This window comes from Limulus polyphemus, unplaced genomic scaffold (genome assembly GCF_000517525.1).
Source record: "Limulus polyphemus unplaced genomic scaffold, Limulus_polyphemus-2.1.2 Scaffold541, whole genome shotgun sequence".
NCBI lineage: Eukaryota > Metazoa > Arthropoda > Merostomata > Xiphosura > Limulidae > Limulus > Limulus polyphemus.
In genome coordinates this window covers 57,886-69,313 of record NW_013666151.1, presented here as the reverse complement: position 1 = coordinate 69,313, position 11,428 = coordinate 57,886, and the positions used below count along the sequence as shown (strand labels likewise).

Sequence of the window (11,428 nt, the reverse complement as noted above, 5' to 3'; positions counted from 1 at the left end):
CAATAAACAATGTTGTATATCATAAGTGTCGTAATTTTGTTTATTATCAAACTTCGTTTTCCTTCGAACACATCAACAGTTAAAAGTAATTTTAAGAGTAATTTGGAGTTTTTGCTTTTTAAATATATGAACTTATATATATGAAATGTTTCCTATTTCGTTTGCATTATATGGTTTTAAAATATGGAAATCTGAATATAATACTTTTCCCATTTTCAGAAAATGGTCTCGTTTTCTTTAGCTTGACCATAAGCGGTTAGTAACTTAAAATACGTGTGCCAGACTAGAAAAAGAGTATTTTTCTCAAGAATGAAACACATGGTGTAAGGATTTCTGATTATTTTCCAGTTTTTCTTATTTTTAAAAATGACGCACAAGAATATTTCTAACGGATTTTTTAAAAAAATAATTCAAGTCTATGTATTTAGATTTTATTAACTTGATGATTTATCAAACCAATAATCAGAGGCTTTATCAAAATGCTCCCATTTACTGGAAAGGAAGTTTGCTGCATCCAAATCTGTTTCCCTCTTTCATTTTCAGTCATAGATGTGTAATACATAAATAAGATTAAAATATTTCACATCTACAAGTGGAAATCTTTTTTTGATTAAATATTGTTTAAAGTGGCGAGTTACTTTTACAGGGCACAACATTATATTACTATCCTTGTACTTCAAATAAGAGTCTAAGCCACGCATAGAGTTATACGAAAACACATGTTTTTATAAGTTACACTTATAGCATCAAATCATGCACATACTTGTTTATTACTTCCCTTAACATTATTCTAAAACAATTAATTACATTCTAATCACAGCACACACCTTTAGATGGACTTAACAAGATTTTAGTTCTCTTGTTAAGACTATAGTGACTTCATTATATTCATTATTATTCTATTTTCGTGGTATTCTATGTTTTAACATTTTAAGTCCGTATTATGAGTAGTGAGGCAGAAATCAAATATATATGTAATTTACCTACATACTTATAGTTATTAAAGTTTAGTTTAAATGTTTTGTGGATTTCTTTGGGCAATCCATAGATTAAAAAATTATATGATATTATTCGAAGGATGTCCGTCTTAAACCCTGCTGAATTTTAATCACTTTTAACTAAGAGAAAAATAGTTCTTTTGAGGAATTTCTTTGTTCTGATTGGTGGGAACGGAAAGAAGGTTTTAAAGTGCTAAATTCTTTACCTGATACAGACAGACTGCAAGATCAAAAGATGCGAATACTGACAGACTAATTAATACAAAGCTAAGCAGACTGGTTAATAAAAAATAGATGGACAGATAGGCATATAATGTTAAATAAATAGTTTTCTAGATAAAAACTAACATACATTCTGCTATAGTATAAATACTTTGTAAATAGACAGACTGGTAAGGATAAAGACAAACAGACAGAGTGTTAAACAGAAAGATATATAGAGCGCTAGATATAAAGATGAAGTTCTAGGGTGAGAGATTCACTGACTTGTAGACAACAAATGGGTATATTGCTCGACAGGTAAATAGATTTTTTTGCTACATAGCAAAATCAACTACTGAATAAAAAGTACAGACAGATTGTTAATCTGGATAATTGACGAACATTACAAAGTTATGGAAACAAGGGGCATTTTCAATGTACGTAAGCAAATAGATCTTGTAATGTATCTTGAATTGTAAAACTGAGTCAATCATATTTAACGAAACTCGAAACCGTTCAGATTATTGGACTTACTTGTGCTGTGAAATTTGATGTTTCTTTCTTAAACTGGTTTAATACCAAATTATCTGTACTGAGGATGGGGGTATGTAAGGGGTAAATGTTCAAAATGATATATATATATATAGTATCGTTGTTATACTTATGTTACTTCAGTATCGTTTAAATTGAGTTCACGGTTTCTGTAGTTGCAAGAATATAGGTAAAACTCTAGAAAAATCGACAAAAATAATATTTTGATTTAAAAGATACTGAGATGAAGAACAAATTCCTTCCTAACTTCCACTAAAAATAATGAAAAATGTACGTGTCTCAAATCTCTAGATTATATCGTATTTTCCGTTTAAGAATGTGAAAATTGTTTTGTTAAACTTTTACATTAAAAATATCCCCCGATGGGATAGCGTTAAGTCTTTGAAATTACAATGATAAAATCAGAGGCTCGATTCCTCTCGGTGGACACAGCAGATAGCTCTATGTGAGTTTGCTATAACAAAACACATACACACATTAAAATATATTTAAAATTTCAATAAAAATAACCTTTACTTTCCAAATTAGTTTTTTCGGGTTTAGAAATTTATTACACCCTTCACTCAACATTATGTGTATTATATCAGGAATATTCTAAATTTTATGATCTTGTAATTAATATGTAAGTATAATTACAATTTTAGAAAGAAATAACTAGTTTAACAGTTATTTAAATAAATAGAAAGAAACTACTATTAACATGTGATTAAAACCCCTTGAATTCGAATTTACAAACGTATATTTCAAATAGTTATGTCATGTTTCACGTATAATTTTACAAGGCAAGTATCATTATGTGATATTACAAGTGAAAATTCATAAATATTATTAGATAACATTACAAGAGAAAGTTAGTAAATGTCAATATATAACATTACAAGTGAAAGTTGATAAATATCCTTACGTAACATTCTCAACTTATGACAACCGATAACCATCCATCCCATAAGCCAGCAAAGGCTAACGAAGAGCAGTCGCTGTTAAATGTTGAGGATCTTATAAGTCAGCTACCAAATGATGAAGCTGAACAGAAGCGCTTCTGGTGGTACTCTCTATCAACTATTCTTTCTCACGAAGGGAAATGGCGGATACAGTCGAAGGATGGAAAAGTAGTATTTAAGTTTGCTTCAGTGGTAGAGCGCCACTAAAGCTGGACTTATCAGAGAGCATGAGCTGTTGTTAAGGGACAGAAAGAGAACATAACCTTGCTTGAGTTTTATTCTCCTCCCGTATCACGATAATAGTGTGTGAGCACAGACTGCAGTACTGAAGACCCGTATGTATTGAGAGAGAAGCCGTGGAGCGGTGAAGAAATACTCAGTGCATAATAGAAAATCACTACGTTCAACATAGGAGAAGTAGTTAGACTAGAAAGGTGAGGTGTTTTGTATATTTCGTTTCCTTCAATCTTCTAGACAAGGTTTATTGTGTTACTACGAGGCAACCAATGGAAACTGAAATATTCCACGTGGATTACATTAAGGCAGGGCAGAGTCTCATTGGATATGTGCAACAGTCGTGATAATATTTTTTTTTTTAAATATTAACAGGAAACGATAAGTTTCGATAAATTTATTCCGTTCAAAAATCTGATATAAACAATTAATACAGTCTCATAGTCTTATAGAATTAATTATAATAACTAATGAAATGTTATTTAAGTACATTAAATTGTGAAATATTGTAGAGTAATCGCAACCTTATGGCCTTATTATGGGACTATTATTGAATGTGATCTATTAATGTGTTATTACTAAAAATGTTAATTCTGCCCACTCCTGAGATGTTATTACCACGAACGTTTGTCTGGAATCTATTTTTTTTTCGTTATTCATCCATCTGTCTTCTTCTATTTAGTTATCCATCTATTAATTCTATAGCCATTTGTCTGTCTATCGGATTTTCTATCTTTATCCGATAACTATTACTCCCCAGTAATCTGTCTATTTGCTTTTCTGTTTTTTATTCGTGAAAAGCTGTTTAGACTTATGTAAAAAAGCTGTCACGTGTTTGATGAAAAAAATGCGACGTAACTGACTTTCAAAACAAATATGGAAATTTATCTTTTTTTTTTGGTAATTATATACTGACTGCAAAAATAATAGAAAATCGTATTCGAGAAGTAGCGTGCATTCGTTACCAGAACGGCATATTTTTTATCATTCTCTGTTATAAGTCAATATTTTAAGCAAGGAATACGTTAGCGTTTTAGGTTACTGTTTCCATGAATTAGTATTATAGTTTCTTCATATTCTGAGTAATGAAGGAAATGTGTAACTTTTTCATAAGTCGTGTTATAGATTTTAAGCATGTGGAACTCCCGGACGACCTTGTTTAAAGGTTTGTTATTGATGTGTACTATGTAACTGCTTCTTCATCGCCTATTGATGTTTGTATAGCCTTACTTTTCTATTATTTTAACGATAACAGGCTCTGTGTTGTTTAAATTTATTTATTTACTTATTTTTCAAGGGTAATAATACAGTGTTAAGCTTGAATCAAACTTCTAATCCACAACAAAGCAAGCTCTTTCTGACACCTCTCGCGTTTCCCGTAATGACATGAGGGTTGAACATATACTAGTTTTGCACAAGGTATAACTTTACCTGAACTAAGAATACATACTGCCTAGGAAAAGACTTACAATCAAGTTTTAACACTTCTTTATGTAAACGCAACCATTTGTGAGATACAGCTTGGCATAAATATTACAACTTAAACTTTTGTTGAAGACTTCTAAACGGCTGAAGTACTCTTTTAGTATACATTTAATAACATTATCTTTCATGTAGGACTTCTTGGAGAAATTACATCTTTGCTATAAAAACATTGTCCCCTCTATCTTATGTATAAAAAAACCAACAGAAACAAAAGTTGTCTGGCTTTCTCTGATGCTGACAAATATACAATTATTATTCAAATAATTTTATTGAATCTTCTTCAGTATGATGTATCTTAATGTTTCGTTGTAAATGACAAACTAAGTACTTTTGAATTTAGACTCCGAAACCATGAAACAAAAGAGAAATTGCTATAAAAGGTGGATACTTAAGAGGTATAGTTAATACTTACGACAGAAAACTTTAATTTACAAATTTACTTTCAAAATAGCATGAATCATTTGTTTCTGGCTTTTTAACTATTTGAAATACAATATCTAAAATAATTTAATAAATAAATTGAAAACTTTAAAACTATTGTCTTTGTTTGTTTTGTAATTAAGCACAAAGCTACACAATGGGCTATCTGTGCTCTGCCATCCACGGGTATCGAAACCCGGATTCTAGCATTGTAAGTCCGCAGACATACCGCTGTGCCACTGGGGGGGGGGGGCTTATATTTTTTAGACCAGTTTATAAATGAATATAAATCCATCTATATGTCTGTGTGTCTGTCCATCCATCCACTCATCCTCCCATCTATCGTTTCAGGTGCAGAGTTAAATGTTGAATAAATGTTACCGAAAATGTAATTTCAAACTCAAGCATAAAATAGTATAAGAACATATTTAATACAAAAGGAAAAGAAACTTGGATACCTTTTAGGAAAAACACTAATCTAGAAAAATGTGTTTATTTTTATTGTTAAGCACAAAGCTACACGATGGGCTATCTGTGCTTTTCCCACCACGGGTATCGAAACCCAGTTTATAGCGTTGTAAGTCCGGAGACATTCGGCTGTGCCACTGGAAGACCAAATGTTTATTTTTGATGTGAAACGAATTTGTATCATTATATATGTATTTGTAATTATATACATAAAATCGCGTCACGTATTGAATTATATTTACTTGGTTTACTATTATTGACTGAACTGACAAATTAATTTAGCGTATTCTGTAATTAAAGCTAATGCAATAAAAGTCTATCAACAGTAACGTCTACCAACGAAACTCCCTGTAAATTCTTATGCTGGTTGATTTTTTCATAACATTCACCGAGAACCTTGGAATGTCGATAATTCGAAGATAAAAAAAGCAGATGATTTAAGGCAAGAAATAAAAAAAAAGTATTATTTATAGCAAAGAAAAAATACATAGATAGATAGACGAATAGAGAAAGTTAGACATATACTAATGTGCTATGCTTGATTGCTGGCGATTTTCTTATCAACGTTTTGAGCCTTCATAAGAAGGTGATTAACGTCAGTATGTCTGAAATATCACAGTTATACAGGTTAAAATGAGCACATGATTAAACATAAAAACGTTTTTAGAGAGCATATCAGAATGTGAGATATTATTTTCTCAATCTTCGCTTAAAAGGAACCAAAATATTCCCTTCAACCTTTCCCGGGAGGCTAATAAAACAACCAAGTAAAATAATTTCAAATATTCCAAATAAAGAAATATTTTATATGATTTTGTTTTTTAATTCAAACCTTATTTTACAATGTGGATATTATTGTGAGTAGAGTGAAATTATTTGTCCGTTAACAGGTAATTCCCTGGAAGAACAAGATTATTAATACAAGTTTAAAGATATTGTTTAAAACAATGTTTGTACGAGTCTAAAATATCCGAGAACGCCATATTAAACCAAGATAACCATTCTGTTTGCAACTGATTCCCCTACCTTGTATTACCATGGCAACTGTTCCCTGGTGGCTCAATGGTAAGATTGAGTGCTTTTAACGATAAGTATCGGGTTTGGATACCTGCGGTAGGCACAGCGCATATAATCCATTATGTAGCTTTGCGCTAAAAAATGGAACAGTTACACAGATCGTTATATACTGTGTTATTATTTTTCCTGATATTTTATTTTCTAAACTGCCAGCTAAAATAACAACAAATACGATTTTCCTTCGTTTCTTGCGTTTTTATGCATTTTCTCATTTAAATAAACTAAACTGGAAATATTTAGTAATATACATATCCATGATGTTTAGAAAATATGTAGAATTTTAAAAGGAAATCCACAATATTTTAAGAAACCTGATAATCCGAACGCTTTGGAAAGTTAGGCCCTCTTGAGAGATGAATTCCATTTATTTGTCCCTGAAGAAAAAGAGTACATCATCCGAAGGAATTCAGGTTATTGGGGTTCTTTAATAATAATAAAACAGTGGTGATTTTCAGTTTCAATGAAAAACTATTAATGAAAAATTATATTTAGATGAGAAAAGCCATGGTTAATGTTTCGGTAGAAACGTTCGAGTTAAGAAAATGTCTGTATCCATAATAGCATCTTACAATGAAACTCTGGTTGATTTCTTTATAACATTCACTGAGAACTTTGGAATGTTGAGAACAATTTGAAAACATAAGAAACAGATGATGTAAAGCAAGAAATAAAAAAGTATTATTTACAGCAAAGAAAAAATATTAACATATGTTGCAGTTCATCACATCTTCAGAAGTACTAGAGACATATCAGATAGAGCCAGAGTGTCTTTGAGGTGTCCATGCTAGAAACATATATCACACTTGACTCAAAGTAAATCAATCTGATCGTTGTACCAAATCCAAGGCATAAGGCCTGCTTACGAAACTCTGAAAAAATTAGCATAACGTATATTTTACAGCTTAAAGATTATATATGTGTGTGTGTATGTGTTGTGCAGGTGTTTTTATTAAAGAAATAAACTGAAGACGCTTATCATTAATGGGTGTTTATCAAATTTTGACTTAAGGCAAGGAGCAAGATAAGAGCGAATTCATCAATCAACTTTCCTTCGTACTTGATAATGTAGTATTTTATTAATTCTTTACTTCGGAGAACTATCAAGTATTAAATTTTGTGTATCATAATTTAATTGGCTTTTAAGTCTCTAGAAACGGATATGGTTGATATGAAAATCAATTACCTGACTTATGCATGGTTATCATTTACTGTGCAGTAATTATACTGAACGTAAAGTAACATTTTCGAACATCTGTTTGTCCTTAAGCAACATAATTACTAGGTGGCACTTACCTTAGCAAATAATATTAGCTTTTTGTGTAGAGATAATTCTATTTTACTTACTTAATTTAAAACAGGACTGATAATAGATACAGACAAACTTCTTCGTAGATAGACGTTAGGGCAGACAGACTGATAGATAGAAGGTTAAAAGGAGAGACAGACAAATGCATGAATGAATAAAATTAAAGATGTAAAAGCTGTAAAATTCTAACACTCGAACGAAATGTTGCATAATTACGTTGAAAATAATACAGAGAAAAAAATATATAAATGCTGTGCCTAGAATTCTCTCCATCGATTTCCTTAACTTGAGCCTGTGGTGTAACGTAGAAACGCGATCAATAACATCTTGACTACATCATACGTCTAACTGAATGATTGCTTCTTTAAACTAAGCTAGAATTATTTAAAAAACCTCGAAGTTTTGTGTTGATTGAATGTTAACACTTCAGAAGATTCTCACGAAAACTCGAAAGTTTTTATTTTTCTCTATAAAATATTTCGTAATAACTTATCAGTGAAACACAAAGAAAGGGATTTTTTAAACAGATGATTTCAGAACAACCTCATGTGTAAAATTATGTTAACTCTCTAAGTCACAGATTTACCAATGTGAACACAATCCTGTAAGATATTGCCAAATAAGGTGGACAAAAAAATGTGTCGGTAGAGGAAAGTTTAGCTTGAATATAAATCCATAAAAAAAAGAGTTAAATCATATAAGATATAATAATAAATATCTTCTCCATTTTTAAGCGAAATCATGCCATTCGCCTATAATTTATTAATTTATCACGAATGATTAAACTAGGACAGAACACCTTTATCTGTGTGAAGCACGCGAATTTTTGACGAGTTAGGTGTTCAAACACTCATTCTGTGCTATTTTTCTCAGTGTGATCATTTAGAAAAATCGGCAGATTAATCATTTTCGATATTTCATTATTAATTGCCCCACAGTGGCACAGCGGTATGTCTGCGGACTTACAACGCTAGAAACCCGGGTTTCGATACCCGTGGTGGGCAGAGCACAGATAGCCCATTGTGTAGCTTCAAACAAACAAACATTATTAATATAGTCCAAAATTAACTTATTGACTATTTATTTACTCGTGAAATGTCTTCCATAAGATAGAACCCAATTTATACAGGTACGCAAACAAGCAAAAGTAATATACAGACAGTACATAGATCGATAAATACTTATGAGGGTATGCGATATCATTCAGCGTCTTTTGTTGGAAAAGATAGTATGGGGACGCCACTTAAAAAAGAAAAGAAAGTACATATAGAAAAGAAAGATAACTAGTTAAATTGTGAACAAAAATCAGGCAGACTGTTTTCTATAATATATTGTTGTTTTTAGCACAAAGCTACGCAATGGGCTATCTATGATCTGTCCACTGCGGGGAATCGACCCCCGGGTTTCAAAGAGTTGTTAGTCTGTAAACTTACTGTTGACCCGTCGTGGCATTTTTCTATAATCGACGTGTGGTGTGTAGTTTGCGTCATTTCTGGTCGATATATTACCCTAACATAAAGAAACATTGACTTAAAAATGCAATACTTAAGATACGAAAAGTACTTTATATAGAGATGCCACGACACGTTTCAGTTTTTAATAAAACTAGTATTATTGTTATCAACTTGTATTTATTTGTGAAATGTAAAAAAGCAACAGCTTATCATCAGAGATAATAAAAATCTTCTTATATAGCATATTTTTTACTAAACAAAAGTTTCTTGCAGACGAACAATTCAAAGATAAATTAAAATATGAAACCATATTTATTTGTTATATAATTAAAACTTTCTTAAGCTTTACTTATGCTGATAAGTTTGACATTTTATTTGCTTGACGTTTGGATGATAATGATTTAAAACAATGTTTGATATAGTGTTCTTCTTGGTTCAACTTGAATTTTTATGATTTTCTTATTAAACTTTGGATGTCGGTTTAATTTTCGTTTGCCATACTTCCGGTTTACATAGTCTTCAAATATTTCCACGAACTTGTTTAATTAGAATTCTAGAGTAAGAAATACCTATTGCAAAGCATGATTTTCAATTTGCATTTGATCGGCTGAAATATCAGTTTCAGAGCACCACCAATCTCTGTTTTCAAATGATTTAAAACTTCTTAATGAGAGAAGTGAACCTGTTTAAAAGATGGGGTTTTGTTAAAATTTTATAGATTTAACATAATATACAAGTATTTCATTACGTACGTTTTACCCGTTATTAATCTAATAAGAAACAGTTGTTGATAATTTTCCATTCATTTCGGACAGTTATTTGATAAAAATGTGTTGTGGATTGTAGAATATAACTCAATTAAATTATGTGAAAGTAATAAATGGCTCTGATTCCCTAACTAAAGATTTTTCTGTTTAATAACTTTTATACTCGAAGTTTTAATATATCATTTCTATTTGGTATTTGGTTCCTTTATACAAGCTAGACACTTTAGGATTTGAATATATTAAAAATAATTATCAACAGTTACAATGCTTAATTTAGCTGCTCATAGCATGCTTTATATTTGTTAATTTTTTTTAGTTTAATTTTTCTCTTTGTGTCAGTTCGGTGACCACTCTACGACAGGCTAAGATTAGCTGTTGTTTAACATAAAGTAATTTGTTATTAATCGGGTATCGTATAAGTATTTGTTTTCTTTTTGGGCACAAAGCTGCACAATGTGCCATCTGGCTCTGGCTATGCCCAGAATTGCGATCAACCCCAAATGTTAGTATTATAAGCCCTCAACCCAGGGGAGGGTTCGTAAAAATGTAACCTGGTATAGGTCAAGTGTCAGTGTTATCAGATGGTATTAATGTGTGACGTCGTTGAGAAGTTGACGTTTACAACAGAACTGTTCATATTGCTCGAGGAATTTTTTTGCAACAGCAGTAACTGCATTGAGAGAACATTGAACCGAGCTGCCAGATATAACTTCTCAATTATACATACTGTTAATAGAGAATAGGTACTTCCTTGTGAAACTGAAACGTAGATAAATCGTTGTCGAACACAACAACGGTGGATAGATCGATAATATACTAGAGCTTTCGCAAAGCTGTATCTATTGGCTCGAATCTACCCTAGTCTTTGATTCGCATTTCTTCGGAATTTGTGTAGGCTAGTGTGTTGGTTTCATCAATTTTAATTATTATTTTAATATTTCTGAACAATTAATTACATAGATTGTGAACCAACCAGTCTCGATGAACATAGTTTAAAAGTAATTACAGAATAAAACAAGTAAAAACTGGAGTTTTGTGAAGTTACAAAATTTCAAAATCCATCGCTATATTTTTAAGAGCAACTACGCGATTATCTGAAAGTTTTAAACCGAGTCGAGAGCTGATTTATTTTGGAAGAAAATCGTAAATGGAAGCTTTGCGGAATACACAAATAAAAAAATAGCTATAACTTAAAAAACAAAACAGTATTCTGCAGAGAAAGGAAAATGTTCAATATTTGTCTTGTTTTAATTCTCTTTAAACCAGAAAGAGTGGTGGACCTATCGTATCACCACAGAATCTCAAGTTTCAATTTTAATGTTAAGACATTTCACAAATAATTAGATAAACCACCCCTTGCTTTCATTGTGGTAAGTTTATATATAGATATCTAACATTAGGGAACATTTATTAATTAGATAAACTACCCCTTTCTTTCATTGTGGTAAGTTTATATATAGATATCTAACATTAGGGAACATTTATTAATTAGATAAACTACCCCTTTCTTTCATTGTGGTAAGTT

At 31.1% G+C, this 11,428-nt stretch overlaps 1 protein-coding gene and 1 long non-coding RNA gene across 6 annotated transcripts in view; one reads left to right on the top strand and one right to left on the bottom strand.

Annotated features, from left to right (window-relative positions):
- The window catches only part of LOC111085668, a 27,693-nt gene extending 24,957 nt beyond the window's left edge, over positions 1 to 2,736 (bottom strand). Inside the window, exon 1 of the long non-coding RNA XR_002610483.1 lies at positions 2,656 to 2,736. This is a non-coding gene — a long non-coding RNA (uncharacterized LOC111085668). The remainder of the gene's footprint in view (positions 1 to 2,655) is intronic.
- An 84-nt stretch (positions 2,737 to 2,820) lies between these two features.
- Positions 2,821 to 11,428, top strand: part of LOC106458980 (cubilin-like) — a 61,018-nt gene continuing 52,410 nt past the window's right edge. The window contains exon 1 of one of the 5 annotated variants that reach the window (XM_022385355.1): positions 2,821 to 3,126. The gene's annotated coding sequence lies outside the window, so the exon portion shown is untranslated. The remainder of the gene's footprint in view (positions 3,127 to 11,428) is intronic. The other 4 variants (XR_002610482.1, XM_022385354.1, XM_022385352.1 and 1 more) reach the window with 4 other exon arrangements.